We start from the raw sequence: 20,313 nt of genomic DNA on the forward strand, positions 1-20,313 counted from the left end.
AGCAATCAATTATTTATTTATTCAGCAAATGTTTGTTGAACACAACTCTATGTCAGGCTCTGTGGACACTGTGTTGAATGAGAAAGGCAGACATTAAACAAACACAAATAAATGTATAATTACAAAGCTTTGCCTCTAGAAATTCTATGCCATGAAACTCTGTCCAGTGGCTTGATACATTTTTAAAAATTAGCTGGCCTGGCAGAAGGTCCCGAGGATGGGTGGGGGGTAAAGAAGGGGCCAGCCTTCGAGTGACAGCGACGCAAGATGGCAACCACCACAGGCTCAGGAGTAAAAATCCCTTGCAATTTCCAATTCTTGGAAGAACTCGAAGAAGGCCAAAAGGAGTAGCAGATGGTACAGTTAGCTGGGGTCTAGAAGATGACGAAGATATGACACTTACAAAATGGACAGGGATGAGAATTGGGCCTCCAAGAACAATTTATGAAAACCGAATATACAGCCTTAAAATAGAATGTGGACTTAAATACCCAGAAGCACCCCTTTTTGTAACATTTGTAACAAAAATTGATATGAATAGAGTTAATAGTTCTAATGGAGTGGTGGACCCAACAGCCATATCAGTGCTAGCAAATGGTAGAATTTATATAGCATCAAAGTTGTCCTGCAAGAGCTTCGACACCTAATGATGTCTAAAGAAAATATGAAACTCCCTCAGCCACCTGAAGGACAGTGTAACAGCAATTACTGAAAAAGAAAAACCACAGGTTCTCCCCTGGCCACATTCAATTTAAGCAGTCTTCATTTTCCACAGTAACAAATTTTCTAGATACGTCTTGTAGACCTCATGGTATTGGAAAAGAAGCTCCCATTCAAAGGCAGTTGATCTTAAGATACTATAAATAATACTATTTTTTTGGTCAATTTGAAATATATTAACTGTGGAGAACTGACTCTGGGAAGTAAACACACAATGTGATATATAGATGATGTATTGCAGAATTGTACACTTGAAACCTATGTAATTTTACTAACCATTGTCAACCCAATAAATTTTAATTTAAAAAATACATAAGTTGTGCTATAACAAAAATAATACTAACAATAAAAATAAAATTACCTGATCTGTTTCCAGGATGCAGTCTCAATTTGACCAAGTGCCCTGGTTAGAGCTATATGCAAATATAGTACTCATTCTATTTCTTTTTGCATTCATAGGTAGGTTTGATATATCATCCCCAGGGCTTAGCCTGTGAAACATGTCTCACATCACTTACGGGTTACTAAGGAACCACTGAAAGTCTCTCTTTTTTACCTGTGAGCTTTCAGACATATGTGGCCCTCTTCTACTATTCATACTGACAAGTCTTTATGACTTGCTATTGAGGATGGTATCATGGGCAAGACTGTGACAATAAACTAGATCTGAGTATTTGACATATGAATTCAGTTGTTTAAATCTGAGCTCTGTTTTTTTTTTTTTTTTTTTTCTCAATTGCCACCCGCTTCTCTTAGATATTTATTCCTGGGGTGAACTCTCAATGTATTCTAGCTTACATTTTAAACCCTTAGAAGAAACAGTGATCTGTTCTAGGGAACTGAAAACTTAAGAAATGCTTTTTGATGTTGATGACTTCGAAAACCTAACGAGACTTTTAAAGAGTTTCAAAGTGATTTCATTACAATGATACTATTTCACTCTTAACTCCTTGGCCTGCTTTTCTGCGGAAGAAGGAAATTAAAATGTCATGGAATGACTTACTATTCAGTACTTGATGCTGGTGTAGGTAGGTAAATGGATTATTTGATGATCTCCCATACTGCAACAATTCTGGTTCTCAAAGTGTAGTGCATAGATGCTTTTGGGTGTAATGGGCAGTTGTAGCTGTGTTTTTTGTCTATGCCCCATACTTTGCCATTCTTCTTTGCCCAAGAACATCATCCCCTTCCCTTTAGAGCACTCTCTCCATATCCCCTGTTCTCCTGGTGAAGCTGTCAATCACAGTCCCTGTAGGACAACAAAAATGGGCACATGATCCAGGCCTGGCCCAACTATAGCATTGCATCTCCCAGGAAACAGTGATTGGTCCAAGGTAGAAGGCACGTGACCTAAGCTGAATGAATTGGGATCATTACCCATAACTGCCTGAAGTAAAGGCAGTCCTCACTTTGATCATGAGTTATGAGGGCATATGATTGGGGCTACTATCCACCACCTTTCCCACCATATAAAGAAAGCCTGTCTAAATGTTCCTATATCATCTTGAGAGTGTAATGCTGAGCGAAATAAGTCAGACAGAAAAAGCAGAGAACCATGTGATTTCACTGATATGTGGTATATAAACCAAAAACAACAAAAGAACAAGACAAACAAATGAGAAACAGAAACTCATAGACACAGACAATAGTTTAGTGGTTACCAGAGGGTAAGGGGGGTGGGGGGTGGTAGATGAGGGTAAGGGGGATCAAATATATGGTGATGGAAGGAGAACTGACTCTGGGTGGTGAATACACGATGGGACTTATAGATGATATAATACAGAATTGTACACCTGAAATCTATGTAATTTTACTAACAATTGTCACCCCAATAAATTTAATAAAATTAAAAAAAAAAAAAAGAAAGCCTGTCTATAGAATTAATCCAAGCAGAGAAAAGAAGAAATAAAGATGAGAGGAGAGAAAGTTCTAGCAATGTTGAGTTTTTATTTCAATCTCTGAGGCCTTGGTTCCTGGCAACTTTTTCTCCCTTCAGTTCTGCCAAGTACCATGCAGTTATGTGAAAAATAAATCCCTTTTTGTGCTAAAGTTACCTTTGTAGTTGAAAAATTTTGAAATAGTACATTTGAGGAAATTACTTAACCTTCTGACTTTAATTTCCTTCACAAATTGGGGGGATTTAATGTGACAATGTTAAAACATATTGAAAACTATAAAGCATTATATGAGTGTTAAATATAATAAATATTTTTCTCTATGCCCCAGTAACAAGGTGGTTAGCCTTGCTGCCCCCAAACTATTTTTATTTTTTTATTTTTAAAATATTTTTATTTAAAAATATAACTAACATACAACATTATATCAGTTTCAGGTGTACACTATAGTTATTCAGCATTTATATACCTAAAGAAGTGATTACCATAAATCCAATAACCATCTGACATTGTACTCTGCTATCGCAATATTATTGACTATTCCCCATGCTGTACATTACATCCCCATGACTTATTTGTTTTACACCTGGAAATTTGAACCTCTTATTCCCCTTCACCTTTCCCCTCTTTATATTTTTTAAATTACATTTAACATTCAATATTATTTTATATTCATTTCAGGTGTACAGCATAGTGGTTAGACATTTGTATAATTTAAGAAGTGATTCTCCTGATTAGTCTAGTATCCACCTGACACCATATATAATTATTACCATATCATTGACCATATGCCCCCAAACTGTATTTAGACCACTAAGTATACTCATCCTTGGGTCTAAGAATGGCTTAAGAGGCCCTTGAATTTCCTCTGAAAGTCAAGTGAGGTTTAGAATCTTTCTATATTTGATCCTGTTTACCCTCATCACATATGGTGATGGAAGGAGAACTGACTCTGGGTGTTGTACACACAATGTGATATATAGATGATGTAATACAGAATTGTACACTTGAAACCTACATAACTTTACTAACCATTGTCACCCCAATGAACTTTAATTAAAAAAAAGAAAGAAACTCTAATACAGTTACTGTATCTAAAGGATTCCCCATGCACTTAGGCCAGTTCAAGAATCATGAGGATGCCAGGAAAGCAGTGACTGTTCAAGAATCTAAATGGAGATCTGTATCAACTCTCAGAGGACTTCAGGAGATCCAGACCAAAAAGAGGCAAGAGAGAGAGGAATATTAAAACCATTGACTCTTCCTTGCTGAGAAGGTTCACTCAGTCAAAAAATAAAGAAATAAAGACTAGAACATCTTCAGAGGATTGTCATTTGTTAACCAAAGAGGACCCCCACACGACTGAAAGACACTTAAGTAAAAACGAATGAACCAAAAAAAATATCTCAAATGGTAGGAGGAACACAGTCAGGTGAATCATCTATGGCATATGGAATTTGTGGTCTTGGTGGGGACCAAATGCCATGGGAACATTAATGGTGTCTACAGGGTGTTTGGCAGCTGCAGGCTGCAATAATATTTTAGCCAAGGATTCTTTCAGTGTGGCCTGAGCCATCCAAGGACTCCATTGGATCAGAACCAAGGTGTTCTCATTCACTAGTGGCTGCTTTATAATGTGCCTTTTTAAAGAAAAGGATACAAGGAAATGTGAGGCCTCCTGGGGGACACTCTATAGTCCTGTCTTGTCAAAAGACTGACCTCCCCTTAAATGACTCTTCTATTATTTCTCATTTTCTCCCTAATTGAATTTGAATATGTGGCTACAGAAATCACGACTTCCTAGGTGAGGCTGTGAATGCATGATAAACCACTCAGCCAGAGGGTGAGTGCAGTCAAGGGATTAGTTTTACTTCGATTGATAAAATAGCAGTTCTCCCCACTAGGTTCAAAAAATTCAAGGACAGTGAGACAGGCATTTGCAGTTTATATTCCAGGTAAATATGCACCATTTTTACTCATTAGCTGGAGAACAAGAATGGCTTTTAATTTTGAATAAGAATTTCACAATTAACATCCTTTGTTTCATTTTCAATTTTGCCAAGGACCTGCCAGATGGCCTTGTTTCTAGGGGGTGGGTGGTGGGGGGAATGTTTTACTCATCACTCAGCATTCTTTTCAAAATAGCAATGTAAAAAATCTTTATCCGTTTTGGTAGTCCTTGGGCCCTTTCCCCTGCCTTTGGTGAGAATTCATGGGGCTTCATTAATTGTTAAATTCAGAGACGGATACCAGCTGTTGAAGCCCTGAATTTATACCACCACACCTCCCCACCCTGAAATATAATTAAGCCTATTTCTTCTGTTGAAAACCAAATTTAATCTGTGAGAATTTTGGTTCACTCTTTTCAGTAGATAGTATTCCCATTATAACCACACAGAAATCAATTTTGCAATGCCTCAAAGTAAATTTGGAACATGAAACTTGTAGCTTTTAACAGAACAAAATGAAAAAAAAGTAAAGTTGGTTTATTTCACCACAGAGCAGGAAACATTTCATCACAGACGCATGCTCTAAACAGCCCCCATGACCCAGACAACCTCAGTTTTGGCCCTACAGACTGAACAGACCGGAATAGTGAGAGAAAATCAGACTTTCAATAGTTCTGCCTTTCTGAAAAGCATGTTTGTTTGTTTGATGATTAACAATCAGTTAATGTTCTATGCCATTCAGGTGTAGCTTTATTATTACTTTTTTATAACGAAGTGGGTTTAGCTGGCACCGGAAACCTGCAAAAGAGGAAATGGCAAGGGGGAGGGGATGGAACAGTCAGCAGCTCCTCGGACAAGTATAAATCTCTGTGTGACCCTGTTACAAGGCCATTTCGCACATTTTGCTTCCTGACCTAACTCGATACATTATAGGCTCCAGGGCACCCCCAACTCACCCCTCCTGACTCCAAGTTATTCTAGTTCCTTGAATGCCTTCCAGGCCTTCTTTTCTTATAGGAAATAGAACTAATATTTTAGGAGACAATGTTAGGCAGCACTAGCAAACATTGCAAATGTTCCCAGAAATATACATAGTGATCCACTGAGGCTAGACCTTTGACTATGACCATTTATGCCTATTAATGACTTTGATTTTGACAAGACTATTTATTAAGAACTTACCCAAGAGAGTCACACTGTTACCAGTCCAAAGTCTACGTGCACGATGCTTCCAAAGGCCAAAACTCAAAATGTCAGGTTTGGAGTAATGAAAGATTTATTGATTGAGAAGGCGCCAACCAAGAAGATGGAGCCCTAGTGGTGCCTCAAATCCATCTTAAGAAAGTACAGAGTTCATGCTTCTTTTATGTCATGAGAAGGAGAAATGGGACGGGCAAGAGGTGATTGACGACCACAGACATCTGGGCACCAGCAGAGGTTTAAGGAAGATTGTGCTGGTTGATGTGAGTCTGGTCACGAGGTTCCTGCAAATCTTTGATAAACGATACATATTCCCTTATCTCCTCAAGCCACAAGCAGAATTCCTCTAATGATTAGTATGTCTATATTCAAGACTAAGCAGAAGCTAGTAGCCTGAAGGCCATGGGAACAAAGCAGGCTTGAACAAGATAGTCAGAGAGACCTAGCATTTCACTCTGTTATAATTCCCTTCTTTTTGTTGTTCATTCCTCAATCTTGAAGGAAATAGGACAACTGGGTCTGGGTTCAATCAAGAGGGAGAAATAGCTTTTTAAGATAGAGCCAGATTTTCCTGCCCATTGTGCCCCTCTTATCTGGCTCTTATAATCCCACATGCCCACCTCTTTCACCATGGTCCCTGAGCCTTAGAGGGGGTATTCTGGGTGCTCAATTTAGACAAAAAATAAAGAGTAAATTTTGTTATTATGTCCCCCAGGGCCCAAACCATGATGAGCTGGCCACTGCACAAACACCTTCTTGTTCAGCTAACAAGTAATAGAAAGCAATCCTATTGTCTAAGGACCCATATGCCAAGGACTCTAAGGTGGTCTGTTGGAGTCTTAGAGCTTGAGCAGTAGAACGGGCCAAATGGCTGACTACATGGGTTAAATTCCATAAAGTTTAGTTTGCATCGGGTACTCAGGTAAACTTTCTGTGCAGCTTACACAACATCAGTCACTGAGATCATTTAAGCATGAGCCATTGTGGCAATTTCTCTGAAATTTAAATCATGTAAAACAAAACAAAACTCAAAAGACAATGGACAGTACCCACCTGGCACTTACTGAGGGGATCACTTCATAAATCATGTAATGTCTAACCATTATGCTGTAGACCTGATGCTAAATGCTATTGAATGTCAACTGTAATTGAAAACTAAAATAAAAAATAAATATTAAAAAAGTGAAAAACAATTTTTAATTAAAACAAAGACAGTGGACAGCACTAGAATCTAATATCCACAGTGATATAATATAGTTCCTAATGAAACATAATTTTCTCTCTCTAACCATGCCCATTTTTACCAAAGATAGCGAAGTTAAGACTGATTTCTCTGCAAAATAAGTCTAGTTTTAATAAACTTGGCCTGATTATTTGTATAAGTCCAGCAAGAATAGTAATTAACCATATAGGCACCATTAAATATGCTTTGCTAGAGTTTTCCTAAGGAAGCCTCAAATTGAACTTTAGCTTTTCAAGTCTAGGAATCCAAGCACATACTTGCCATCAGACTCGGCCTGCAATACCTACAGATTTGGGTGAATTCCTCTCTTCTCCAGGTCTCCAAGGTATCATGAGTATCTTTCTTTGCATCTACCAGGAAGCAACCTTCATTTCTCACCTGGAAAGTCTGCTGTGAACCATGTAAACAAGGTACCAGGCTGTTTTCCCAAAGGGGCTTTTATTGGCTTCCAAAGTCAGTCTTAATTCTTTAAAGCTTTCTGGTCATATCTGAGTCTATGCATGTCCTCTCAAATATGATGCTCCAGTCACAGCTTTAACAGTAAAACAGTTTTAACAGATTCTTTTTTAACGTATGCAAACAATCAAATTGCCATAAAAATAAAAGTACTCATTACTGAATTCTAGAGGGACAAGTAGGGATACAAAATAAATGTTTCAATGCTGCTTACAGAGGTATAATTTACCAAATCACTGTCATAGGTGAAAAAGTTTCCTTTTATCTGGAAAACAAAAAGATTAGAAAATCACAATCTCAAACAAAACAGTCATAAAATTGTAACCATTTTTATCAGTTAATTCAGTCCTGTGTAATTAAACTTGCTCTGCTTGAATCCAGTTTTTCCATTAGTTCTCCAGATTTTGCTGATAATTGAGGGTGACAGGGTCAGTGATAATTCCAGGAAGTTTACAAGGCTGTACATCAAGGCTCATATGATTTACTCAGTGAAGTGGGTGCCCCAATCACTAGAGATTGTGGAAGGTATACCCTGAATGGAAAACACATTTTCTAGGGCATCAGACTTGTGGCAGGAGAAAGCTTCAGCTTATCCTAAAATACACACAACAACAAGCACACACTGATAACCCAAACTAAGAGGCAGTTGAATGAAGTCCAGCCCAAACGTACTATGGTGGATGAAGGAAGGCAAAACCTGAAAGAAAATGCCAGAGAGCCAAGAAGAAGCAAGCAGCTGTCTTGGGTTTCCCATAGCCCTGACTGTTCACTTAATTTACAGTCATTGTTTACCCATCTTAATTTCTCTGATTCAGGGATAGACTGTTGCCATGTTACAAGAACATCAGGATGGCAAAAGACTGGCAATGAGGGGTCATTTTTGCAAAAACAGAACAGACTTCATCCACCATATGTGACAATCTCATACTCAGGTGAAGCAGTTTTAGTGTGTCACTCAATTTTGATGACAGATGTCTTATGTCAGGATATCTCAGATTTCCATCAATTTCACATTTATTTCTGGAACATTTATAACATATAATTATATAAATGCAATGTAAAGAAGGCTCAATGTGATTTTTTATTTGACAATGCTTCCCATGTAATTTCAACACACCAAAATAAGCTTAATTAGTTTAATATTTCTCTTTTGCAAGGGTAGAAAAATCTTTTGAGGTGTTCCAGGGGGCCCTTCTGGAATACCTCAGTGATTCCTAATTCAAAACTCTGTTTATAACTTAAATTTTAGGAAGTTTGTCACGTTATATCAAGAGGTTTGGACATTTAGGAAATTTGGTTTTCTTAAGTAATTAAGTTCTTGATTAAGACAATATCACAATGTCAGTAGTAGACCAATAGTCCTTTTTGGCAGACAGAGTCTAACTCTAATTTTGCATAAGCTTACTTTTGATATTTAAATTCACTTACTTGATTAAATTTATTTTGATCTTAATAAGCTTGGCCACATATCAAACTTTCTTTCCCAGGATTCTTATTTGGTAATGACTTAGATAGTCAATGAATAGACATCATTTAATTTAGCTAACAAAACTTTAGAGTCCGAAGATACCAAAGAGATTTAGAAAACCACTTTAAACCTAAAAGAAACATTTTATCCTACTTACATTTATTTTATTTTTCTTGATGACAAAATTTGCAACAGAAGTAACATGACCTATTTAACCAAATGAAACTCAAAACCAGCTTTAATATAAAATATTTTTCCAGATCATGTGATTCTGACAAGCATTTGAGTTAGTTTCTATATTTCTGAGAATTTTAGAATACCCAATCCTTACAAGCGCTTATCTTTAATTTTAACAATACCATCTGGAGGTTAGAAAATTGCCTCACATTTAAGACACACACACACACACACACACACACACACACACACACACTCAAACAGGGGTCCAAGGAAGATTTTGCTAGTTGATGTGAGTCCGGTCATGAGGTTCCTGCAAATCTTTGATAAACAATACACACTTCTCTTATCTCCTCAAGCCGCAAGCAGAATTCCTCTCAAGAGCAGCATGAGATATGCAAGACTAAGCAGAAGCTATTAGCCTGAAGGCCATGGGAACAAAGCAGGCTTGAACAAGATGAAGTCAGGGAAACCCAGCATTTCACTCTGTTACAATGTTTGCATCTCAAGGGTGAACCAGTGCAGCCTTGAGAGACAATATTCAAGCCCCTTGACTCACTTGCACAGATTCTGTCAGCCTCTGGGCAAAAGAAAACACAAAGACCCAATTACCCAATCATTAGAAGATAAGACAATCAGACTTATTCAAAGAACAAATTGTGGGCATATTTATTTACACCCATTTAGGCCTCTTCCAAAATAATAAGCAGAACACTACCACCCAACATGGATATTGGTCCAGAATAATAATATTTATTGAACATTTATAAGAGGTTCAACACAATCAAGGACTTTAAACAAATTTCCATTTAATCCTCACACCAACCCTATGAGGAAGGTATTAATATTGAGTCCACTACTCATTTGCTGGGAATTGGAAGTCTGTTACAAGACTGCACTCTTCACCACTCTACTACTGTGTGCCATTTTGAAAGGAGGATGATAAGGATTCTGAAAACCAAAGTGGACTAGATCAATGCTACTAGAAAGTGTGGGCTGCAGACCAGTGATTCTCCGTCAACTGTTTGTTACTGGTTTGTGATAAGTCAGAAAATGAGATTTAGCTTTTACAAACTTTTATAGCAATGAAATAGTATTGTTTATGTCTGTTGAACCTAATTATTGAAAAATGGGACTTGTGTATGTTTCAGTTTTTACTGAATATCATTTTATATCAATTCATTGTCATTGCATTTTTTAAAAGCATCAGTCCATGATAAACTGGAAATTTTTTTTAAAGAAAGAAACACTCGTCTTTCACTATAGATAGTTTGAGAAGCCCTGGACTAACTAGCATATCTTCATGATGACCACTGTAGGAAAAAAAAAAAAAAAAGGAAGACAGTGAAACTTGAACTTCTTCATGAGGTTTGTGAACATTTTCTGTCCGCCTTTCTTATCAGCCCTCTCAACTTCTCCCTGCTAAATTTACCCATCGCTCTGTTGAGTTTTAGGAGAACAATCAATAACACCCCCATTCTTCTTGCTAATTTGAAAACAACTGAGACATGGACACCAGTCAGATAACAGATCAAAATATCAGTTACAAAACTGGACTGGAGGACAGAGCTGAAATGTGAGACCTCAAGTGTTTTCTATTACCTCTCCCTAGACCTGAATTAGGAAGCTTCACCTACCCCGTCACTGGCTCACGGGGACAAGCTCAGGCCTTCTCCCACAAGCTAAGAGCAGACTACAAAAAAACCCTTAGCGAGAAGACCTGGAAATGGCAGAGTACAGCATTCTCAATTTCTTCTCAAAAACTCATTACTGAGATAAGTCTTTCTTCACTTGGTTAGGACATAACAAAAGGTCAAGGAGAGAGATCATGGGTGTTCCTCTAGTGTATGTTACCTCAAGGAAATGTAAGGTTAAGGAAGTGGAAGTTCCCTAATATGGGCCATTTATTCATTCATTTAATTCCCACCTTTGAATATTCTACTAAAATGCACCCAATCTCATTCTATGAGCTTCATTTTTCCCCCATTATTTTAAACAGCTCTTGAAAATCTATCTCCACCAGACAAGTCTTGAGAAAGTGGCAGTAATTTCTAATTCAAGCTCCTTTGCTCCTTTCTGGTAAATGCAACTTACCTCCTTGTTTGTACTCAATCAAAATGTGTAATTTATTTAATTAATGTAAATCATTAATTTTCAAGTTCTGGATTTATTTACTGTAATTCTGCCATGGAATTGTCTACACCATCATAAATTCCACGATTATGCATGTGCTTACTCATTTGCTACAGCTTAGTGTACCAATAGGTATTAATGACTGCTTTGATCCCTAGGATGATAAGGATGCAGAGGGCAGTAAAGATGTCTCTCTTGACTATATGCATTTAAGTACTTAACCTTGGATGATAAACCAGTTCTCCCACTTCTGCTCTTGTTTTCTGGTAATACTTGATTTGCTACTTTTTCCCCAACTCATTAGTTTTCAGCCAAATACTTTCAACAACATACTAACATTAGGAAAATTAGATGACTCTCATATAATATGTGACTTTGATGAAGAAACTGACCTAAAATGGTTCCCTGCCACATGAAACTGTCCTGAAATGGTGAGAGAGAGAAGTCCCCAGCCTAAGCCCCAGCCCACTTCCGCATAACCCCCTCCAAGCCACACCCTGACACAATCACCAGATGACACCTACCTCTTCCCCAACTCAAGGAAGTCCCCAACCCATAAAAACCTGCTCAAAACCTTGCTAGGGACTCAGTATTTGGGAAAGATCCCACTGAGCCCGCCAGCGTAATAAAGCTGACCTGCCTAACTCTCTGAGTGTCGCTTGGGTTATTTCCAGTCCTGGTATCTGTAACAACTTGACTTTTTGAAATGAAATTCTACAGAGTAATTCTTTTTTTAATTTGAAAGAATTTATTTTTCAATTACTGTTGACATACAATATTATAATAGTTTCAGGTGTACAAAACAACATAGTGATTAGACATTCATATACCTCACAAAGTGATCACCCCAATAAGTCTAGTACCCACCTGACACTATACATAGTGTTTACAATATTATTGACTATATTCCCCATACTGTACTTTACATCCCTGACTATTTTGTAACTACTGATTTGAACAGAGTAATTCTTAGTGTATTTGTATTGTTGGATACTGTTACAGGGACATCACAACTCTGCCGGTATGGTCGATCTTTGTCTTCTGACGCTTCCAGTTTCCCTTTCCTGCCTTCCTTGTCACTTATCCTCCTTCTAGGTGCCTAGAGCTCCCATAGCACCTCCAGTGGCTCTTTCCAGAGCTTCCCTCATGGCATCCTTTTCAGGCATGCCCTCTCTGCTTGCACTCTAGACTTTTTCTTCCCAATCTTTTGTTAGTCCTCTTTAAATGATCCTATTGCATTCTAACATGTTCCTTCTGGAGCTAACATCAACGGTGGGAACATCATAAATTAAGGTGATCACTAGGGGGCTATCTGGGAGCAGGGAGGCTTTTGATCACCCTTCAGATCACACCATGTATGTCGCTGCCTCCAGGTAAGGCAAATCTACCGTGTTTCCCCAAAAATAAGACCGGGTCTTATATTAATTTTTGTTCCAAAAGACACATTAGGGCTTATGTTTAGGGGATGTCATCCTGAAAAATCATGCTAGGGCTTATTTTCCGGTTAGGTCTTGTTTTCAGGGAAACACGGTATGTGTTAATATTTCTATCACCTTGTATAAGTACATAATTACATTTTAAGGGATGAGCTATAAATTCACATATAAGAAAGTCTTCTAAGTGCATGCCTGTGCAAAACCCTCATTAGGACATCAATAAAATATCTTCCCTGCCTGCCTGGTACCCTTGGTTTCTGGCAGTAAGAAAAGTGTACCCGTGTTGATCTCACAAAGTTAATTACTACCTTCTTTTAAAAAGCAATGCTGCGCTACATGTAAACTTAATTAAATGGTGACCTGAATCTCTGAATCTGGGTGTTACAAAATCGACCACTCTGGAATGCACTCGCCGCCATCTACCTCTTAGCAACTTGAAAACCCCACCTTCCAGCCTCACCTAAACTCAAAACTGGCTTGGCTTAGAGCAGACCTCTCTAAATGAGTTTTCTTAACACAAATTGCTTTCCTCACCATTGATTAGATTCCCAGTCCTAAGAAGCTCCAGACCAGCGTGGGAACTCAAGGTATGGTGCCGGGTGTTCCAAAGCCCCACCTCCGACCTGTAGTCTTGTACCATTTGCTGTTACTTCATTTATATTTTGTTTATGTGTATAAGTCAGGTGACTAGGGAAACTTGTAATACACACAAAATGGATTACTGTGTGTCTCCAACGGAAACCATGCACTGTTTAGAGCAGATTCTTCCAGGTTAATTGATTCCAGTCTTCCATTTCCTTTGAGCTGTTTTAAAACTCTGCAAGTTATAGATAACTGGTAACAATGAAAAATAATCCTTCTTCATAGATATGCAAATAAATTCTGTCTGGTGGAGCTTCAATGACTTTGCTCCTCCTCCCCCCATGGAAAAAGTCAGTTTCCCATTTATTTTCAAAATTAATTTCAACATTTCTTTACTCCATATAAATGTGTGCAGCTTTGACTACCCCTTTAAACTGGTTGTAGCATCTTACCAGTCCTCTCATTAATAATGAGTTAGATAAAATCTTTAACACATGTCCGCTTTGCATCTGTATGACAGTCATGATTGACAGGTGTGTAAGCTCCTTGTAGCAGAGACTCTGCAGGAGCTGGAGTGGTAATTGGCTTCCACTTGCTGGCTCTAGACCTTGGGCGAGTTACGTACCACTCAGTGCATTAGGATCCACTTATGGGCTGGTAAGAATGCCTTATCTGTTTACCCTAAGGGCTTGCCACAACAATGAAATGACTCTATATAGGAAAGAACTGTAGAAACTAGGAAGCGTTAAATGTAGAGTCTTCACTTTTTACCCCTTCTGCCAGAGTAAATATTACCCACACTTTAAGACTCAGCATGATTATTACTTGTATCAAATGAAACTTCTTTGCCTGCTTAAGCCCCACCATTGTCACCCTTCTCTAAATTCATATTGTAGTTATATGAATTTATATGATCAGTATCATCCCAATCATATTTATTCCTGTCTAATGATTTCATGTATGTTAATTTCACGTAGTCAGATAGATTGTAAGGTTCTTTAGAGCCAGGGCAAGGCCTTACTTGCTTTGCATCCTCTTAAGGTCCCTGATAGGATAAATTCTTTGACTGAAATGGAATATGATTTTGATGTAAACGTAGTAGTTACCTTGCAAACGATATGCATTCAGTTGAAGATGATTACTATAATCACTATCAATCAGGAATTTATATGGTAGAAAAGATGATACAGGAATACCTGCCTTCAGAAAAGAAGGAAGAATAAGAAAAAGAATAGCTAATTTTAATTGAGCTATTACTATTTGTTTGCACTATTGTATACCCTTTGCATATATTAACCCACTTGAGATTCACAACAACCCTGTGAGGTAGGTACTGTTATTATCCCCCATTTTATAAATGAAGGAATCAAGATGAGAGATTAAATAATATGCCCTAAGGTTGCCCAGCTAGACAGTCAAGACTAGCTCTGGAGTGTGGGCTATTAACAACTCTGCTGAGAAGAAAAGTGGTATACAAAAGAGTTTTTTGGGGAAAGCGTTTTGCATTATTCTTATATGATAGTCTTTCTGATTGTGAGAACAGGAATTACAATAAGAAGGTAGGAATATGGAATAAAGGAGGATGTTAGCAAGGAAGAAAGAACAGTAATGATAATGGTCAGAATACCTTGAGAGTATGTGACTTTGGGCAAGTCTTTTGACTTCTTAATAAGATTGCTGTGGGTATGACATGCGATAATTTATGTGAAGTGCATAAAGCAGTACTTGATACATAGTAAGCCCTTATTAAATGATATTGTGGTTATTTTTCAAATTAGTATTATCTGTTACTATTATTAACCACAGGAGATGGAAATAGCTTATCTTATTATTGTTAGGGTCTGGGATTTTATTTTATTTACAAGCTAACAACTTAACTCGCTACAGGTTCATGGATGCTGGTAGAAGACATGAGACTGCTGGTTTAGGGATAAAGGATTTTACTCCCAGCACAGCAAGAAATATGAGCATCTGCATCTGTGCATTGGGTCTCTTTGCTCCCAATTCCCACAGGGATGACAACTGAGAACTGAGGTAGGTGCTGAGCACACAGTGGGTTTGCATCATTGTTGAGGACCACTAAGCCTGGGAATTTCATGGCTTTTATAGTAAGTAAAAGCTTTACAGTAAGCAAGCGTGCTCTTTATCCAGGAAGAGACATTGCCTCATCTCTCAAGGTTGTGTGCTGAAAACACAACTCTGAGAAATGGCGCAGGTAAAGAACAGTCAGGGATTTGCATTATTGGCATACACAGCAAGAGCATGCCGGGACACTCAGGGACTATGGCAGATTGCCTTTCACAACAATCATCATCACCATCATCATCATTATCATCATCGTTGTCATCATTAATTACTGTTATGAATCAGAATAAAGGAAGATGACTTCTTATCTTTTTTCCCTGTTTATATATGCACACATTCTGTACTACACCTTCTCATTCTGGACCCTGAATTTGGTCTTTTGAGGCATTACATAATGGCTCAAGTAAAAAGGAGTCTGTTCTTAGCTCCTTCAGTTTTTTTCATGACTGCAGACTTAGGCTCCTCCCACTCTTGCTTTCTATTTTTCTTCAACCTGAGACACCATACAGATTTTTACTTTCTTTCCTTCCCCTGCATTATTTTGGAAAAGCATTAATTTTGTGGATCTATAAAAGGCATGTTATCTTGCAGCATAACATCTCAGTCTGGAAACATTGCTTATTCCACATGGATCTGAATAAAGTGTCACTTTTTAGGCAAGATGTGACTTACTCCAAAATGAGCTTTTGAAAGTTATGATCAATATAAATTTCATTGGCCTGAAACAGCCATCTGCCTTTCACTGGATGTTAAACATTCCCAGCACTATTAAACTACAACATGCACTAGAAATGCCTTTCTAAATCAGAATCAAAAAGTGTCAGTGGGGAAAGAGAACTTAGATGTTTACTGTGTTAGTTTCTTAGGTCTGCCATAAAAAAGTAGCACAAAGTGGGATGGCTAGAAACAACAGAAATTCATTCTCTCACATGCCAAAGCTCTTAGGGGAGGATTATTCCTTGTCTCTGGGAGTCCCAGGCATTCCTTGGCTTGCAACTTCATAACCTTAATCTCTGCTTCTCTCTTCACATGGAGTTCTCCCTGTGTGTCTCTCTTCTCTTCTTATAAAGGTACAAGTCATATTGAATTAAGGGTCCACCCTACTCCAGTATGACCTCATATTAACTAATTACATCTGCAATGACCTTATTTACATATAAAGTCACATTCTGAGGTACTGATAGTCAGGATTTCAACGTATCTTTTTGTGGCAAACAATTCAACCCACAACATTTTACTAATCTAATTCAATTATTTTACAGATAATAATACTGAGATACAAAAGTTTATGAGGTTATGGTCACTGCTCTTTATATTCCATGTCTTTCTGGACTTAGGACCTGTCCCTATCTTCTCCTTTAAGTACTGCTGGAGCCCTCACACTTTGCCTAACTCCTTGGAGTTCTAATCTGTTCTCTGTGTTGACTTTCAACATCTGATTTCTCACCTTCCTGAGTCCCATTGTTTTGAATGACCCCTGCCCTGATGGCACCCATGTCCCAAAGTGTAGGCCATGGGAAGTAGTCCTGATGTTTCTGACTTCCTCAGGGTGAAGAGACAATAGGGAATGGAGAGCATTTGTGACTTTACTTCAGGAAATTGAGTCAGAATTAGCCACATGGAGAGCAAGTGAGCCAGTATAAAATTAATATAGATAGTACGCATATTTACTATTGAAAATCTTCTTGGAATGGTAGGCAAGTCATAGCTACATAATTTAAAATGATACAAGACAAACATATCTGACAAAGGTCTTTTTTCAGACTATCACAGAGCAAGTAGGAGCAAGTGGAACTTTTGTAACATTCTTATCTTAAAGCCTTTTCCTGGCTCTAGGAATTTGCTCACGTTCCTCTGGTATTATAAAACACGTAGCTGATTCAGAGCTTCCTTCACTGGATTAATGGTTCAAAAGCCAAACCTTCTAGGCAGCAAACTTCCCCTCAGTTTTCTTGGGATTTGTTTTCTTTACTTAATGCCAAAGGCATTTTATGGACTAATTAGGAGATTTATCTTCTCATCTTAATGCAACTGGAAAATACCTATATAAAAGCTATATCAAGTCCATACCTATCACTGAATGAACTTAATAGTATTATTTTATATTGTTGAAATGTACTCAGTACCTTAAAACTTCTCTTGTTGCATTTATATTTTGAAAATGTCAACTATATACAGACGGGAGGAAAGATCTAGAGTTGATAATTAGCTGAATTCTTGCAATTTAGGGAAAGATCATAGCACTTTCAGGATCAAAGGGAACCTTTTAAACAACAACAAAAAACTTCCAGAGCACTCATTTTTGTCTCTAGAGTTCATCAAATTTCAAAACTAGGGGCAACTGGGGTGGCCGGTTAGCTCAGTTGGTTAGAGCGCAGTGCTCTTAACAACGAGGTTGCTGGTTCGATCCCCACATGGGTCACTGTGAGCTGTGCCCTCCACAACTAGATTGAAACAACGACTTGACTTGGAGCTGATGGGTCCTGGAAAAGCACACTTAAATAAATAAAAGTTAAAAAAAATATAGGGGCAACAGACAGAGTTACTTAGGTCATTCCTCTCTGTTGGGACAGAATTGGGAGAGTCTACCATAATTCCCATCCATCATTTTGGGTTAAAAAGAAAAACAGAGTGTGGTCTTCCTTAATATCCAGACTAAACCTGTATTAGCAGAGGCCAATACCATACAAAAGTAAGTACACACTAATGGTGGTTGCCAAGGGCTGGGGTGGGAGAAAGAATAAGGGGGCTGTTGTTTAATGACGATGAAGTTTCAATTATGCTAGATGAAAAAGTTCTTGTAAAAGCAATGTGAATATATTTAATGCTGCTGAACTGTACACTTAAAAATGGTTAATATAGTACATTTTGTTATGTGTTCTTTTACCATAATTACAAATAAAAATAATTAATTACTATGATTGAATAGGAACCCCCAAACCTTAGCTACCCAAAAGCCTTTCCCCAACTGCTTACTTCGTTCAGTACCTGACAATCTGCCTACCCACAATTAGAAAGAGTTCCTTTTTCAAGTAAAACCATTTTCTAGAAAAAGTCCCCCCATACAATGTGCATACAGATTTGTAGGAAAGAAAGGGATGGTCACATAACTATTAATACAAACTAGGTTATTAAAAATGTATAGGTGAGAAATTAGGACATAAAACTGGATAACATTTGTTGGAGAAGTGGAATCTAGAAAATTTGGAAACATGGGATAGCCTAAGAGTACAGAAACATGAAGGATGAGTAACATGGGTGAAGTCCCTGAAATAGAAGGCAAGGTCATCAATATGAATGATGAAAGAGCTTAGGAGCATTCCTACCATGCAGTTTACCTATCATACTACCAAAGCCAGATTGGTTCTGTGTCAAAACTAAGAATGTGGATGCTGACAACATCAAAGACCAGAACAAAGGTCTAGGGCTGAAAAACAGATGCCAAGGCTGGATGTTCAAGAAAGCTAGATACAGGGCTGGCTCGGTGATTCAGGCGGTTGGAGCTCTGTGCTCCTCACACCGAAGGCTACTGGTTCAGTTCCCACATGGGCCAGTGGGCCCACATGGGCCAGTGGGCTCTCAGCCACAAGGTTGCCAGTTCGACTCCTCGACTCCCACAAGGGATGGTGGGCTTCACCCCCCTCAACCCCTGCAATTAAGATTGAACACGGCACCTTGAGCTGATCTGCTTCTGAGCTCGCGGATGGCTCAGTTGGTCGGAGTGTGTCCTTTCAACCACAAGGTTGCTGGTTCAACTCCCATAAGTGATGGTGGGCTGTGCCCCCTGCAACTAACAAAGGCAACTGGACTTGGAGCTGAGCTGTACCCTCCACAACTAAGATTGAAAAGGACAACAACTTGACTTGGAAAAAATCCTGGAAGTACACACTGTTCCCCAATGAAGTCCTGTTCCCCTTCCCCAATAAAATCTTAAAAAATAAAAAAAGAAAGCTAGATACAAAAGTAGGCCATGTCTGGTGAGGATCCTAGCAATGGATGGTTATGGCAAAGCTGGAAGTCTGGAAGCAGGTCAAGATAACACAGGTCAGCAAAGCCAGGGATGGTAGTCAAAATAAAATACTCAGACAAGAGAGAAAGTTTAGGAAAGTATAAAATTAGAATAGAGAGTAGTTCTGGAACACCACTGGACAGAATGGACTTGAAACTCAGACAGAGTATGTTAGAAGTTTTGGTGTCAAAGATTAGTAGAGAGGCAAGAAGTCCTGGCAATAGGTAAAAGAGACAAATAAGGCCTTGACACTGATTTAGTTTGTCTGAGATTTCAAATTTAATAGCATTCCTTTTAAGTAAGAACCAAACCTTGGAAACGTCACTGAGCCCCTGTAGGTAAGAATTGTTGTTTGGGACTCCCTGTCTGAGATGTGGGTATATGGCAAGACATAGCATTGTTTTTGGCAGGAAGATCCTGGCACTTTGGTGCTGAGGGAACATAGCAAAGAAGGTGATTTTAAAAGCAGCAACCATTATTTTAATTATTTACCTTTCACTGATTTTTGGACCTCCATTTTACTCACTTGGTGCTCTTAATAAACACTCGACCCTCCAATTTTGCTGTTCTTCCTCCATTCATTCAGCATATCCCATCAGTGTCTAGACATACCAAGACAAGAGCCAATATGTAGTCTTATGTCTGTCTTCGACATTTTATGAGAAATATTTTTGCAACTCTGCATTACTAACCTGATAATTGCCATGTACAGTTTTTTAAATTAAATATAAAGTGCTATCCGAAATATATGAGTGATTTAACAACAATCATTACTTCCAAATCGTGTGTTGTTTTTTTTTAATTTTATATTGAGCTTTAAAGATAGAAGGAGGTAAGTGAAATAAACTGCCTCAATGGGTCATTTAGACCCCATCTGCAGATATAACCTCATTTTAATCATAGGGACTAATCACATTGGTTAATGAGATTTAAGGAGCCCTAGGCCAGTAGCTCTTGTAT

At 38.2% G+C, this 20,313-nt stretch overlaps 1 pseudogene; it reads left to right on the forward strand.

Annotated features, from left to right (window-relative positions):
• Positions 1-267: 267 nt before the first annotated feature.
• Positions 268-712, forward strand: LOC109438206 (ubiquitin-conjugating enzyme E2 variant 1; annotated as a pseudogene).
• Positions 713-20,313: the final 19,601 nt, after the last annotated feature.

Source organism: Rhinolophus sinicus, chromosome X (assembly GCF_036562045.2).
Source record: "Rhinolophus sinicus isolate RSC01 chromosome X, ASM3656204v1, whole genome shotgun sequence".
Lineage (NCBI taxonomy): Eukaryota > Metazoa > Chordata > Mammalia > Chiroptera > Rhinolophidae > Rhinolophus > Rhinolophus sinicus.